Raw genomic sequence first — 17634 nt, forward strand, 5'->3', positions numbered from 1 at the left:
CAGCTTTGCAATGCATGCTATTTATGGCATCCCCAGCATTGCTGCAGTTTATCATCAATAAAGTGCCTCCACACACTTTCATGTGCATGCACACTCTCACCCCTGTCAGAGGCATCATCTGCGAATACAAAGGATACTACATCATCATGGGGGAACCACACATCACCACTTCAGCTTCTTTGTGCTGGATAGACCATGAGAAATATTTTAGGATGAGAATACCCCCAGATCAGTTCCACATTGTATCTGGTTTAGACATTGGGTTGTATTCATCAACTATGTATTGTCTCCGTTTAGTTAGTCATAGCATTAGATGACAGCTATTTTGGGACTTGAAGAAATTCCCTGACTTTCAGAGGTAACATCATAGGCCGATTTGGCCTTTTGTAGACATTAATATAACTCACACACACACACTCTCTCTCTCTCTCTCATTACCTCCATTCTCTACCACACTCCAAGACCCTCACTAACACAGTCCAAGAGTGTGCAAGGGCTGACTATAGAAGCCTTGTATTCAGCCTAAGATGAGTCCAGTTTGTTACTTCTATGTTCATTTTTATCTCTCTTCTCTTCTCTCTCCATGTTCATGATTTGTTTCTGTTGTGCACTCGCACATGGTATCATCATCAAAGGAGAGAAATCAGAGCTATAATTATAGTTACTAGGAACAGGGAATGGGAACGGGACCCCCTGGAACGGGGGGAACGCTTAGGATTGGGGAACAGGAACGACGTATATATATATATATATATATATATATATATATATATATATATATATATATATATATATATATATATATATATATATATATATATATATATATAAATTCAGTCAACACATTGGAAATACCCCAAAATTGAGGACATTGCAGCCAAGTCCAATGCCCCACATCTTTGCTGAAAAAGCACCAATTTTTGGCAATCCTTTTGGGGATATTGCAATCAATTCCATGCACCAAATCCTTGCTCAAAAAACCCCAAATTTGGGGCAATGCTTGATCTGAAATGCCCTAAAATTGGGGACATTGCAACCAACACCAATGCCCCAAATCCAGTGAACGGCTGAAATTTTTTTGCCCCAAATCCAGGGGACAGTGCAGTCTGATTCCAAGGAACGGCTGCTGGAACGGCCCGGAATGAGGTTGGAACGGGCAGGAACGGGGCTAGGAACGAGCAAGAACGTTCCATGGGCATTTCGCTGGTAGACACATGCCAGAACACGTTAATCCGTTCCTAAGGCCCGGAACAAGCGTTCCTTGTTTCTATGGCTATAACAAAGAGGAGACTTCATCGAAGTGTTATAAATCACTCCAGAATGCAACATTTTCAGGCCAGCAAAGCATCCTACTGCTGGCCAAATCTAAAACTGAGTTGTGAGAGTGTTCATAAATCGTATCATCCTCTATGACCCCGAAGATTACTACAGCAGGCTGCTCTCAAAACACAGCTATTATAGCAGGCCTTTCACCTTTCCAAAGCCCCTAGACACTAATAAGCAGCACTTTCTTGTGTCTTCTAAAGTTTTGCAGGTTTTTGCAAGACATTCATGCAGATTGTATGGTTGGCAAGAGCAGATAGAAAGTTGATAAAGCAAAGACCATGAGGACCACAAAAGTGATGACCATGACTGTAAAGACTTGCATTACAATCATGAAGATTGAAAGGATCATAGTGAAGTCTATCACAATCATGAAGATTGACAGGATCATTGTGAAGCCCAAGATCATCATGTGGACCATGGTAACTGCAACTAGCCTCCTCACCCACTATCCCTTCAAGTTTCTACCCTCCATGGCACCAAGGACCCTCATCTTGCAATTATGGCACCCTCTATTCAAGTGCAAGTTGGATGGCTTCAACTATGCCTTGTGGCCATACAACATGAAGTGCATCTTAGATACCTTCAACTCATGGGAGCTTGCTGCCCTTCCTATCACCCTACCGTGCATCCCCGCATATAGGATCCAATGTAGATTAGGCAGCTCTTTGGGACTAGGTTAACTCCAAAGCCCGGTCATTGCCAAAAGTGGGGGGCAGCAATGGAAACGTGAGAAAATGTTGTAAGAGACTACACAAACAAAAAACACAGAGAAACACTAGAAAGCACAAAGAACTCAAGAAGAAAATGCTCAAAAAACAAAATCCATAAACCATGACACGAGATAGTGCAAGAACTCAGCATGGGAGTTGCCAGTAGTGGGCATTGGCTCCTCTCTCTGACACCTACAAGTATGGTGATGACTAAAGTGAACAAGGGAATCTTCTTATAAATAGGGCCAAATGATGCACAAGTCGGCCAGCCCAAGAAGGTGCCCACAAGAATGTTAGTCAACCAATCAAAAATGTTGGCACCATGCAATCCAACATACAATGATAAGGACTCATCGTAGTACATACAACCACCACCAAATAGAATCATGGATACCCAAGCAGTGAGTGCGCAAGCCACTACCAAGGTGCCTTGAAGAGAACGTAATGTTGATGTTGATCATACCAGCCTTGAAAACAAAATCCATAAACCATGACACGAGACAGTGCAAGAACTCAGCACGGGAATCGCCAGTAGTGGGCATTGGCTCCTCTCTCTGACACCTACAAGTATGGTGATGACTAAAGTAAACAAGGGAATCTTCTTATAAATAGGGCCAAATGATGCACAAGTCGGCCAGCCCAAGAAGGTGCCCACAAGAATGTTAGTTAGCCAATCAAAAATGTTGGCACCATGCAATCCAACATACAATGATAAGGACTCATCATAGTACATACAACCACCACCACCACCACCACCACCAAATAGGATCATGGATATCGAAGCACTGAGTGCACAAGCCACCACCAAGGTGCCTTGAAGAGAACGTAATGTTGATGTTGATCATACCGGCCTTGAAAACAAAAAGTAGTCACCATGGGTCTCGATGCCTATCATGAACCAACTCCACAAAAGCACATCATGACCAGGGATTCCCCACCATTGGCCAAATTGCCAAAGTGTCCCCTCAAGTGAGCTCTGACTAGGAGCAAGCCTCCCTCTATCAAAAAGCATTGCTCATTGTGAACTTGGATGTCAATCCAAACTCCAAGATTTCAAAACCTACCAAACTTCATCAATGTGTATGGGAAGCCCCTCTCTAGTTCCATTGCAATTGCATATGGGTGAGGCTCCGATGTGTTAGCAAATACGTCAGTTCATGGTTGAGTATGTGCATGTCAATGGACTAGGGCACTAGGACATTTCCTAGATTATTTAGGCATTTCATCTAGCATTTTATAATGGTCATTTTTAGCATTTTATGCTGGCCGACATGACATCATTTATGGAACTATTTTTGCATGTTTATTTCAAGCACTCCACAATCATGTATCATGTATCATCTATCATTCATCATATGACAGATTCTTGTGGAAGGAGAGGAGCAAGTGCCAATGCCTTCACAGCTGATGACTCACATTGGTTCCCTACTATCTCATATCTTGGTATATGGATTCCATTTCCCAAGTCTCTCTTTGCTTCTGAGTTCTTTATGCAGTGTTCTTTTCTTTTGCAAGTTTCTCTTTCCATTGTCTCTTGTGTTCAGCAGTCCATTACAGCAGTTTTCCACACTTTTATCACTGCATCCACTTCTAACATGGTATCAGAGCGCGAGCTCATTGTTCTTGCTGCTGTTTTACACTGTTTCAGGTCTGCGTTTTGACTTTTCATCTGCTGATTGGACCTGTTTCTAACTGCTGCACCTGATTTACAGCCTGGATGACAATCCTCTGCTCATTTTTGGCCTGTTTTTCGCTATCTTTCTCAGTGTTTTGCTGTCTGCCATCTAACTTTACAGTTTCCAGGGCTGTTTAAAGGCTGGGGACTTGTTATTGACACTTCTAAATCTGCATTTTGGGGACAACAGGCTGAGGCAATCTGTTTTCTTGCAAGATGACTGCATTTAATGCAGCTACTGTCTGCATTTTCTGATCAGCATCTGTGTTTTCTCGTTTGCTTCTATGCAGGGCTAGGCAACGGGTTTCAGGCTGGTTTTGGCTATGTTTGGATGGTCTTTTCTTTTGTGATATACTACTCAGCTTTACAGAGGGTCCATGTGCATCCGGTTGTCATGTTCTCATCACCACGCTCTGGTTACTGTTGATCTCTTCTCTACGTGCTTTCTTTACTGCTTTGAACTCATGGCATCCTTGTGAGTCTATTTTTTGGCATATTTTTCTCCTTGAAGATTTGTCATCTTTCTTCATCTTCTCTAAATCTCCCTCATTAGGGCTATTTCAGCAGTTCCTCCTAATGGTCAGCATGCAAACATTATTTCCTCATCTACGAGTGTTATGTTGGAGACATGTTGTGTTCAGCTTCACGTTTCTGTAAGGATGCTATCTCTTGGTGCTTCAAATATTCCGGTTTCAAATAGGGTTGCCATACGGCGAAAGAAGAATAAGCCTCCATGCTATTATTGTGGCAAGAAGGAATACCTCCGAAAGGACTGCAAGACATAAGTAGTGTTAGATGACTGAGTAGGATTGGAACAACTGAGAGTGAGCAGTCAGCTCCACCAATATCTTTCATTATTCTAACTTGTAACTAATAGAGCTGAACAGTTACAACTAGGTCATCTAGCCTATGTACTAACTATGGTTAAGCCAATGACCACCGACTTATTAAATGTCCCACACTTGCTGTGTACAGCTGGACATATAGTTAGACTGTTGGTCACACACATAGACAGATAGACAAAGCTTGAAGTTTTAACACTCCCCCTCAAGCTCAAGATAACACCTGTACACCAAGTAGCTGTTGGAACCCACTAAACTTATCTTTACCTAAAGACTTGGTAAAGATATATGCTACCTACTCATCCGTCTTCACATGCATAAGATCCACTCTGCTTGCAAGAACCATCTCACGGATGAAATGGTAGTGTAACTCAATATGCTTCGTTCTAGCATGGTAAACTGGGTTTGTTGCCAAAAGTACACTACTAAGATTGTCACAAAATAAAGTCACTGGAGCATCCACCTGCATATCCAAATCAGCCCATCAGCTTAAGCAACCATGCAATTTCACAAGCTGCCAAACAACACCTCTGTACTCTACCGCCTCAGTACTTGACAATGCAACAGCCAGTTGCTTCTTGCTACTCCAGCTAATCATCCCACTTTCAAAGCTGAAGGCATAACCACTCGTAGACCTGCGATCATATGAGAATCCTACTGAATCTGCATCAGTGTAACCAATGAGTTTTAGGGCCTTATCCTTCTCATAGAGCAGCCCATGATCTATAGTGGACTTTACATACCGCATAATTCGTCTAACAGTATCCAAGTGTGGCTTTCTTGGCTTCTACATGAACTCGCTTATAAGCCCAACAGCATAACTCAAATCAGGTCTTGTGATGGTCAGGTAGATCAAGATTCCAACCATCTGCCTATACATAGTGACATCATCAATTTCAGCTCCAATGTTTGCTAACTTAACATTCTGATCCAAAGGTATATCAAGCAGTTTACATTTAGCCATGCTATAATTTTTTCAACATTTCCATGGCATAGTGTTTTTGCATCAACCATAAACCATTATCTGCCTTTATCACCTCAATACCCAAGAAGAATTTCAGCTCACATAAATCCTTCATATCAAATTCAGATTTCAGTTTACTCATGACATTTTGTATTCCAAAGTCATCATCACTTGTGATTATCAGATCATCCACATAAATAACCAACACTACCAATCCTCTATCTGCCTTTTTCGTGAACAGACTATGATCAACCCTGCCAACCATGAAACCCAAACTCTGCAAGTAATTGTTGATCCTTGCATGCCATGCTCTAGGAGCCTGTTTCAGCCCATACAAAGCTTTCTTCAGCTTATAGACATAGTGCAAAAACTTAGGGTGTGCATACCCTTCAAGCTAATCCATGTAAACATCCTCTTCCAAGTCACCATTGAGGAAAGCATTCTTAACATCCATCTGCTGCAATTTTCAGCCTTTTGCAGCAACCAATGCAATCACAGTTCATATGCTTGCCATCTTGGCAACAGGGCTGAGAGTTTCTTCGTGGTCTAGACCATACTGCTGAGCATATCCCTTGGCGACCAGCCCGGCTTTGTGCCTCTCTACATTGCCATTCGACTTGCATTTAATCTTATAAAACCATTTGCAGCTGATGGTCTTTTTCCCATCTAGCAATGGAACAAGATCCCAAGTGCTATTATCAGCCAAGGCAGCCATTTTCTCATCCATGGCTGTGCACCAATTCTTATCCATCACTACTTCAGCATAAGTGGCAGATTCTTTAACCTCCATAACCTTTGTCATATAATCATAATGCTCGACAGAGTAACCATTGTAAGTCAGTCTATCCACAGGATACCTAACTCTCTGCGAGCATCTAAGTTATGGTGCACTACTAGGTTCCCCTCTCTCATGAGGTGGAATGTACCCGGTCTACCAAGTACCAGGTGTATACACAGTAGGAATACCAAGTTCACTGTCGAGACTATCAGCCGAGTCATAGCCCGAATTCATCATGCCAGGTGTATCATCACAAACTTTCTCTTTCCCTTTGTTGTCCATCATGTCATATCTCCCCCTTTCTAACATAATGGTGTCAGTGGACAATGAGCTAGAACTCCGCAATCTCCCTTTTCATGGAGATACAAGAGATTATGCATTCGTAACACTAGGACCTATCAATGCAGTACTCTGTTGTGAATCAACTGTAGAAGCATGTGTAGAAGGCATGTTAGACAGTACTGCAGTAGGTGATGCATACCAAGTAGCCATCTCATCAAATATAACATTCCTGCTCACAAATGTCTCTCGAGTACATGGATCAAAACATTTATATGCCTTCTTCTCTTGTACATAACCAATAAAGACACACTTATGTGCTTTCAATCATGAATGCCTGCAATGGGAGTCCTGTTCAAAATGTACATGGCTGTCATAACAGCCTCAGCCCAATAGTAAAGCGGCATAATCTTCTCATTCATCATAGCATGGGCAGCTTCCATCAATACCCTATTCTTTCGTTTAGCTACCCCATTCAGTTGTGGAATGGTGTTGCATGTAAGCTGCCTACGAATACCATTTTCGACCAAAAAATTGTCAAGCTCATGTGATACATACTCCCCACAGCTGTCGAATCTCAAACAAGAGATATAGCAATCAAATTCTTTCTCAACCTGCTTCTTGAACTGCTTAAATACAACAAGCACCTCATCCTTTACTTTCAATATATAAACCGAAGTATAGCGACTAAAGTCATCTATGAAGGTCACATAGTATTTAGAGCCTCCCATAGATGCATTATGGGTTGGCCCCCCCATATCAAAATGGACCAACTGCAAAGGTCTCGTGTTGTTTCGTACATGCCTGACAAAAGGCAATCGTGATTTACATGCTCCACTCTCTTATGCTATATTTCTAGGTCTTTGACTGTGCCTGAACCATGAGTAAACATTGCTGATTTCAACTGTGGTAAAGTGGCATCTAATGTGAACATTTGCCATGTCTATGACCATGAGCAATCAATTTGCAGCCATTATCAAACTCTTCAATGAAGCAACCATGCTTATTAAAACGGACCTGCAAATTCTGCTCAATCATCCGATCCGCAAACAGCAAATTCATCATAATGGATGGGACATGCAACACATCATGCAGGTTCTTCTTCCTGCCTTCATGAATCACCAAAGGTACTATGCCTTTCCTCTCAATGTTATGCTGCGTATCATCATCTGTGCATACATAGCCATTCTTGTCAGGCACCATATCTATGAACCAGTCACCACGAGGTGTCATATGATTCGATGCTCTTGAATCAATATACCAAACATCATCTGCATTTGACTTCTTAGCAGCCCTGTTCTGCACGTAAGTCATGGCAAACAACCGATCTGTGAAATCATCCTCTATATGGTTGGACGATGCATAATGTCCATGTTGCTTACCCTTCTGATTGCCTTGCTTCTTCCAACAGTCCTTAGCAATGTGTCCGTACTTGCCACAGTAATGACAATCCTTATCCTTGTTAGGATTGTCAAAGACACGCTGTGGCTACCAGGAGCCTTTGCCCCTAGGGCTAGATCTTCCCCTGGCTCTAAAACTACCACCTCCCCTTGCATTTGAACCCTTCTGGGTATTACTGCCATGAGACATATTCTGTGGTGCTCCTCTACCACAAGCAAATTCCCTACCACAGCTTCCACAACCGCATTGATTCGAGTAAAACACAACATTCTTACTCTTAGAGCTGTTAGAATCAATAGCCAATCCCAATTTGACTTCCTCATGAATGAGCAATGCCACAAGCTCATTAAAATCTCGCATTTTAACCCGCATATATATGGAAGTATCAAAAGATTTCTATTCATGCCCCAAGCCATTTAATACAACTGCAACTATGTCTTCATCCTCTACCTGTGTGCCAATGGACGCTTACTGGTCCACAATGGTCTTGATTTCAATGACATAGTCTTGAATAGACCTACCCTTTCTCTCCATATTATTGAATTTCTGCTTTAGCTATATCTTCCTAGCACTTGTGGTAGTGCCATAGTACCTAATCAAGGTATTCCATGCATCCTTTGAAAAGCTGCAGTTCATAATCTGCATTACCATAGCATCTGAAATACATAATGATAGCCAATGTAGAACCATGCGTGCTCTTTCCGTCCAAGCTCTATGAACTCTCAACTGATCTGGAGTGGGATTCCTATCATTAGGCAATTTGGATTCAGCCTCTGCTCCTGTTACCAAATCTGAATATTCTTTTCCTATCAAGAAGTTCTCCATGCGAATCTTCCAGATGGCATAGTTATTGCTGTCAAGTTTCTCACCCACTATCTGGGTTATGTTTCCTGTTTTGTCTGCATTTGCCATGTTGTAAACACTGCCTGACTTCCTGCAATCCACTTCTAACAGGATGCCCCACCACTACCATCCTCTCACTCACCCTCTCTAGCACTAGAGACCCATGAGGGATGATTGCACTATCAAAAGCTAGCAAGCAGCAGAGGCGGCCCACATTCCCTACAACAGATGAGCCCTTTCAAGCCATGGTCTTTGCTTTGCCAAAGGGTTTGAATTGGAACCGCAATCGGAAGACAATGATGACTCATCAAAGGAGTTCTTACCCTTCTTTTTCTTCTTCCACTTCTTCCACAATGTCACTAAATCTTTGCATTCCTTTTAGATATACCCCTTCTCGCCACAGTGATAACATTGTGCCTTCGTCTTCTTCTTCCTATCATCCCTCTTTGGAGTTGCAAAAGCCTCCTAAGTACCACTATACCAAGATGGGAGCCTTCCCTATAACTGCAATGTCACCTCATGTTGGTCATATGGTCGTAACTAACATGTTGTGCCAATGCACTGGTGGACTTCTCACAAAATGCCAATAGAAGGGGGAACGGGAGAAAACAAGAAGCCTATAAGATAATCACTCACCCATACATAAAGTAAGATTGCACATCGCAAAAGGAGAATAAGATAGCTTCACCCTTAGTTTAACTTAACCAAAGGCAATATATGATGCCAAATGTACCTTGTGCACATATTTCTCATCAAGATTCCACGTCCAATCTCTTTAGTCTTGCCTCTACATAACAAGCTCAAACATAATGCTAGATCACCTTTGAATGATTCTAGTTCCATGTCCAGATTCCGAATCTGGTACCTAATTGGTCTTCATCACAAATTCCTGTGAGACCCTGCACATGCCAAGAATGTTATTTTGGAAACAATATGCATGCCCTATTACTTGGGATCTATATATGATGCCCATATTTTGATTTTGGCAGCCAAGTAGGCTTCTATCACAAATTTTGATTCGAGCCTACACATGCTAGGAATGCTATTTTAGAAATGATATGCATGCAACATGTTCATTTCTTTCAACATGTTCTAAGTTAGAATGTAATGGAGAACTAATAAATGTCACATAGAACTACTATATTTGTTAAACAAGAAGGCTTAATTGTCCATTGGAAGAAGAGATTGTCTGTCTTGAAGAGGGAATTAAGATTCAAAACATTCTTCATATTGATATGCCAAATAGAAAAGGAGAAGGGGGAGGATGAGCTTGATCTTGATCTTGGAACACCTCTACCCATTGAGATTGAGGGAGAGGCTAGGTTGGCACCCTCCTGTGAGGCATGGGATGCCTCTAATGAAGAAGATGATGAAGAAATTGATGAAGAGATAGAGTTGGAAGATGAGAATGGAAGGGCGATAGCACCTAGGGTAGGGCATCTACTACACGGAACCAACATTTCTACTTTAGATGATAATATAGGTGAAGAAAAAGAAAAGAGAAATGAGTTAGAAGAGAAGAAAGAAGAAGAGGGGAGGATGAGCTCAGCCCAGATCTTGGAACACCTCGACCCCGACAACCCCAACAACAAGAATCAACCAAACCCTCACAATCCAATGATGATAGGCTAGGAAAGGAGTTTAAGGAGAGAATCATGAAAATATGGGATGAGATAGAAGATGATAGGACAGAAGAAGAAAGAGAGTTGTTAGATGGAGTCATAGAGAAAATCAAGGAAAGAATGAGACAAGAAAATAGAAGGAAAGAGATAGAAGAACAAGTAGAGTTAACTAGGAAGAAACAATAAGAAAAGGAGAAGCTAGACTATGATAGGAGAAAACAAGTAGAAGAAAACAAGAAGAAGAAAGTTAGAAAAAAGATTGAGCAGCTAGGTCAATGATACTCAACACACGTTGAAATGCAAACTCAAGTCAAATCCTCGCCTCTTGCAAATGTTGATCATACATAGCAAGGCTGATCAAAATGCAGAATCGGAAAGGGCAAGTTAGCAACAACTGCATACAAGTCAACATCAACACAATAAGCACACATGGCAGGTAACAACAAATATACACAACACCACTACATAGGCAACGCAGATATGACAATAGAATTGTCAACAGCAACACAATGGACGTCAACAAAACAACAGATTAGCACTTCATACAAGTCAACGTAGGCCTAGATTAGTATGATGGCAGAGCATGTACGTTAGACACAAATAACCAATGAAACAAAAGCATGATGGTAACCAACGTGGATCAATCAAGTAGCAGTCAAAGAAAATGCAATTATGTGTTAGCACGACCAATGTGACAAACGCAAGACCTGTTCACGTGCAAAAAGGACTCTTAGTCCCAAATCACAAAAACACAAGCATAATGTCACGAGGACATGAAAATTTGATGCTTTGCTTATGTTTAATTGACATTTGATTAAAGGATTAATCAAATGTGCAATTAAAAGATGCACATGTGTTGCACATGTGAGGTGCAAGCTACTTTTTCACAATAGAAGGCCGAAGGACCCTGTGAAAAAGATGGATGTCAAAGGCAAAAGTTGTAACAAGTTACACTTGTTAAATTCTAGGTGAATTTTGGTGTCAATTTGCCCCTAGGACCATTAATTGGCCATTAAGTGTCAGTGGTGACACTAGGGACTAGGCAATAATTAATGGATTAATGCTTGTCCAAGGGTCAATTGATGATGCATGGGATCACTTTGGGTTGCAAATGGCCTAGCCAATTAATTTTTGGATGGGCAAGGTCAATTTTTTGGGCATGGATTAAGGGCTGAATTAATTTTCAAAATTAATTAATTCTGAAAATTAATTAAATGGCTGGAAATTGCTGAAAATGGATTAAGAAAGCTACCACTTGGCAAAACTTTCCCATGCAAGTGGGGGAAAGGCTAAATAGGGCTGAAGGAAGAGGGAAATCTCGTTTTTTCATTTTGGAGCTATTGGAAAGAGGTGTTGGACTGTTGCTGCCAGCTTTTGGAGCCATTTCCCAGCCATTCGAGACCATTTTGGTGATGGAGATTGCATTTTCTTGACCTTGGGAAGCTGGCAATTGCTGCCGATGCACTTTCTCCAGAAGATCACAGTCTCTGATGCTCCTATTGTTGTTGGTGCATCCGTTTAGGGCTGGTACAGCAGGGCAACAACTGATTTTGATTAGTTCTTCGCAACAAATCTCAAAATTTTCTCTCTCTATAGCATTCTCTCATCTCCTTCAGCCTATGCTTAGCCATTCTCAGCAATTCTTAACCATTCGGAGAGGATCTCAGCCATTTTTGGTGGGCTGATCTGTAATTTCTGCAGTAAACCCTAATTTACAACAGAAATTAAGGTTTAACAGCCACCTTGGGATCCATGCCAGAGATTGAAGGCTCAAGGGACTGAAATCAATAGCTGATAATTGAAGATTATCAAGGGATTTCAGGAGTCAACCCATCCCGAATTGATTTGGGGCAAATTGTCAAATTGGAGAAGAAGTCATGGGTGAATCAAGGGGCAAATGACCCAAAAGGCTTGCTGGTCATTTATGACAGTAAGAGCAATTGGTTAGCAGGAGGAGATTGAAGAATCTCAAATTGTACTCCTTCCAATTGAATGAAAGCTAAAGAAATACCGCAAGGGGCGCCAGTTTTGGGGCCAACAGGGAGTCTGTTGTCCAAGAATGTTATGGTAAAGTGTGTATTTCATTTCATGTGCATTTATTTATTGCTGTAATTAACTCTTAAATCAGGTTATTACCACCCATTCCAAGAAGGAAGGCTGGTTGCAAGGTTCCATTGTCGGGATACATCAAATCTCTTGATTTGGTGGGCTTGAGGCACGTGATTGCAAGCCAAAGCTTTGTGCTAGTGTTGATCTTTGTGCTCAGCTGAGAAATTACAACAAGATGTCTTCATATAGTGGGATGCAATCAAGCAGTAATGATGCCTCTCATGATGCACATTCACATGGGGAAGAAGGAAATGCAATGCCTGATCTTGGACAAGGCACGAATCATGGACAACATACTGAAAATGTGGCTAAAGGCCAAGATGTTGGACCCTCAATGCAAAAAGAGGATAATGATCAACAAGGGGAAATGGAATTCGATGATGCATTCAAGAATCGAATGAGGGCAACAACCAATATCTTTGCTGAATTGGCAAAAGATCCTCAGTTTACTCAGTTTTTGAACACTCCTACGAAGGACAAGGGCAAGAAGAGAAAATCCTCTTCTAGAACTTCGGGACAGCAAGATGCACCGAAGAACAAGCCAAAGCCTTCTCAAGATGCTCCTAAAGATGCTCATGGTGAAAAAAAGTTGGTGCCAGTTGGGGGCAAGAAATGCAAATGCAAGTTTATGATGTAAATGTTAATCCTATGGTTTTTGGACAGCAAGGTTTGCATGAGAACTTGGGCAGGCAGCTTACTTTGGTGGTAGCACAATTTTTCATGCTATGGTGGGTGAGCGACCGAATGTGGGAATGTATGGCACACCTCCCCATAATTTTCAGCAACCAATGCATGGCTTGCATAACCCAATGTACTCGGGTATGGCTCATGGAATGCATAATCCGATGTATGGCGGCATCGGTATGATGCCTGGTGTGCAAAATCACGCATATGGGCAAGCATCGGTACCCTGTCATGCTTTTGGAGCTCAAGGAGTAAGTGCTGGTCATTCAAATGCTCCGTTTAATGCTGGCTATCATGGAAATTGCGTCTACACTAGCGGATACACTATGCCTTTCATGTAAGCTTGTTGAGGCCTTTTTATGCTGATGTGCCTAAGGATGTATCTGCTGAAATTCTGTCCAATGTAGAGGAGCTGAATGAGATATTGGTATCCGAGCAGATTTTGGCACATAAAGAGAAAAGGTCAAAGGTAAAGCTTCCATAAGCTATTGGGTGAAGTTTCATAACTGTTCACCAATGGATGCTAAATGGATTAAAGAGGATGACTTGACAGACCATCCTCAGTTGTTGCAACTTTACCTTGATGCCTTTCAGTTAGAGCCGACTTTGGATCGGGCTCTTTCAGGTTCAGCAAGGCAAGGGTCCAGAGTACCACCTGATACTCAAGGGGAAGGTAGCACTTCCACTCCTCCAGGAATGGATTGCTCTCGTGTATAGTGGATCTCGGATGTATTCAGCATGCATCCAAGGTACTGTGCTGACAGTATGTCTGCCATGAGGTCACTATTCAGTGTACTAGTCACTGTGGTATGTATGCAGATAGGTATGGTTTTCACTGCAACTCTGAAACTGTACATTTGCATCAGGTTATGATCATGAGAGACTGATTACCGAGTGCTGGTTTTCAGTGTATGATCATTAGTTTCAGTGGTATTCAGCTGGTTCTATGGACAGCAGCATGTGTATTGAATGCCATTAACAATTCAGCCATGTTTCGGCTCACTCTATGCTTTACTATGGTTGTGTAGTAAGCATTGTTGAGAAACAAGAGTTTGGAATGTATCCGATGAGTTTCTAGCAACAGTTCTAAACTATCGTTGAGCTTTATGCTATGTCTATGCTGGCTGGAAATTTTCAGCAAATGGTGGGCATATGCGATAGTTAGCTAGCAGTGGCCAATGTTGTGTTGCCTATGATGCCTTGTGGAAATTCCAATGCAGTATCGTTTACTTTGACACATTACAGTGTAATCGAGGATGATTGCAAGGATTTCAAGGGGGTGGTCTGTCACAAGGACGTGAAAATTTTATGCTTTGCTTATGTTTAATTAACATTTGATTAAAGAATTAATCAAATGTGCAATTAAAAGATGCACATGTGTTGCACATGTGAGATGCAAGCTACTTTTTCACAATTGAAGGCCGAAGGACCCTGTGAAAAAGATGGGTGTCAAAGGAAAAAGTTGTAACAAGTTACACTTGTTAGATTCTAGGTGAATTTTGGTCTCAACTTACCCCTAGGACCATTAATTGGCCATTAAGTGTTAGTGGTGACACTTGGGACTAGGCAATAATTAATGGATTAATGCTTGTCCAAGGGTCAATGGATGCATAGGATCACTTTGGGTTGCAAATGGCCTAGCCAATTAATTTTTGGATGGGTAAGGTCAATTTTTTGGGCATGGATTAAGGGCTGAACTAATTTTCAGAATTAATTAATTCTGAAAATTAATTAAATGACTGAAAATTGCTGAAAATGGATTAAGAAAGCTGCCACTTGGCAAAACTTTCCCATGCAAGTGGGGGAAAGGCTAAATAGGGCTGAAAGGAGAGGGAAATCTCGTTTTTTCATTTTGGAGCTGTTGGGAAGAGGTGTTGGACTGTTGTTGCCAGCTTTTGGGGCCATTTCCCAACCATTGGAGACCATTTTCGTAATGGAGATTGCATATTCTTGACCTTGGGAAGCTGGCAATTGCTGTTGATGCACTTTCTTCTGAAGATCACAGTCTCTGATGCTCCTATTGTTGTTGGTGCCTGTTTGGGGCCGGTACAGCAGGGCAGCAGCTAATTTTGATCAATTCTTTGCAAAAAATCTCAAAATTTTCTCTCTCTGCAGCATTCTCTCATCTCCTTCAGACCTATGCTTAGCCATTCTCAGCAATTCTTAGCCATTCGGAGAGAATCTTAGCCATTTTTGGTGGGCTGATCTGTAATTTCTGCAGTAAACCCTAACTTACAGCAAAAATTAGGGTTTAGCAGCCACCTTGGGATCCATGCCAGAGATTGAAGGCTCAAGGGACTGAAATCAACAGCTGATAATTGAAGATTATCAAGGGATTTCGGGAGTCAACCCATCCCGAATTGATTTGGGGCAGCATTTGGCCAGTCAAGGGTCAAATTGGAGAAGAAGTCATGGGTGAATCAAGGGGCAAATGACCCAAAAGTCTTGCTGGTCATTTATGACAGCAAGACCAATTGGTTAGTAGGAGCAGATTGAAGAATCTCAAATTGTACTCCTTCCAATTGAATGAAAGCTAAAGAAATACCGCAAGGGGTGCCAATTTTGGGGCCAACAGGGAGTCTACTGTCAATGAATGTTATGGTAAAAGTGTGTATTTCATTTTATGTGCACTTATTTATTGCTGTAACTAACTCTTAAATCAGCTTATTACCACCCATTCCAAGAAGGAAGGCTGGTTGCACATAACTCCTTTAGTCAACCTAAACATGTGATACCATGTTAGAAGAGCAAAACAATTAACTGAATAATGAAAGACATAAGATCAATGAAAGAGACAATGCACAAGATATAATGGGAATAGGAATCCACTATGACAAGGGTACAATGGTTAAGTGCCAGCTCACACAATCCACAAGCCTCCTCTCTCCACCCCAAGAACCTACAAGTACTTGAATGAACGGACAATGGATTGTAGCCACATTCCCTCCTTTCATAGACAAAAATAAAGGAGTTTTCCTACCATACAATAGGTTGGCCAATCACCAAATAAAGAAAAAAGAGTGCCTATAAATTAGGTCATGGGCATTTGTAAACCTGTGATATGAACACTTCTAATGTCGGGGATACGCAACGGCAATCTAAAACAATATACCACATGAACTTTTGCACAAACCAAGCTTTCATCATGGCACTCTAGATGAGATAGTTAGAACCTTCAAGCTTATCATCAAAGAGGTGCCATTGTAGAGGATGAGAGAAGATGAAGTTAAAAGAAGTGGTGTAGAGAGTATTGCCAAGACTCAGCCCAAGAAGCACTAAGAGTTCACATAGTGTGGACGACAGCTGCACGAACAAAATGATGGCTGCAGAATGAAAAGAGATCAAATAGGAAACCAAGGCACAACCAAAAGATTGATGAAACACAAAGTTGGGAGTCTATAAGGCAGCTATACAACATGAAAACACTATTGCCCAGCCTAAAGAAGATCAAGAAACTGAGAAACACAGATGCTTCCAATAAACGCAGAGAGAATAGGCCTAAAACAAGTCGTCCCAGCACATTAGAGAGGGTCAAATTTGAAAGCACGTGTGGAAATATACTAGGTTTTGCAAGAGAAATCATTGAGGGTACAATCACAACTAAAACACGGAAAACTCAAACACAAATGCAAAATGCAAAAACACAAACAAAGAAGAAAGAGAACTCTGAAGTGGACGGATGAATGTTGTAAATAAAAGAAATAGTGTACAAGATGCTCAAGGGAGAGCTCTCCAACAACTGATGGCTCTCGTGATGTATGCAGGGAAGAGAACGGAATGGCACACGCATTGAGCAAGCAACTTTATGTAGTGATCCTGGTCACTTTAACAAAAGTTGGATTGTTTTCCATCATATGAAGGCACTCTATGCAGCTTATTCAGATGATGCACACATGCCTACAAGGTCTTTGTTCTTAAGCTTGTGCTTAAGAATCGGTGGTATCAAGTCGCCATGCTACTACACTACTCCTATACAACTACAGACTGTGTCAGGTGGACATTGCCCCTCTCACAACACTATATCGATAAGCACACAAGATGTGAGGAGTATCACAAGCACAAAAATGATATGCTGCAAATAAGAAATGGATACCATGACAAATCACACTTTTTTGACTCAAAAGAAGCTTTTTTTCATGCAAAAGTTGAAGCAATTTTGACAAGTATTCATAATGCTCCAATTGGGACATGCTATAAACCAAACTATCATCAAGGAAGACAATAATCCTTCACTAGAAGAGGCTGCAGCACCCACAGAAGCCACACCGAACCAATTAGACAGTTGACATGAAAGTGGAGCAAAAGGCTACTTTGTGGCTATCCAACCCCTCAAATCACCACTTGAACTCCAGCATCTTGACCGTATGAACTCAATTTCATTTAAAAGGAGACCAAGCAAAA

General features: G+C 41.4%; 1 protein-coding gene across 3 annotated transcripts in view; it reads right to left on the reverse strand.

Annotated features, from left to right (window-relative positions):
• Window positions 1-17634, reverse strand: part of LOC148026113 (serine/threonine-protein kinase PCRK1-like) — a 34261-nt gene that overhangs the window by 2253 nt on the left and 14374 nt on the right. The gene's annotated exons all lie outside the window — the stretch shown is intronic.

This window comes from Lygodium microphyllum, chromosome 14 (genome assembly GCF_053477565.2).
Source record: "Lygodium microphyllum isolate KBCC chromosome 14, Lygodium_microphyllum_v1.1.10, whole genome shotgun sequence".
Taxonomy (NCBI): domain Eukaryota; kingdom Viridiplantae; phylum Streptophyta; class Polypodiopsida; order Schizaeales; family Lygodiaceae; genus Lygodium; species Lygodium microphyllum.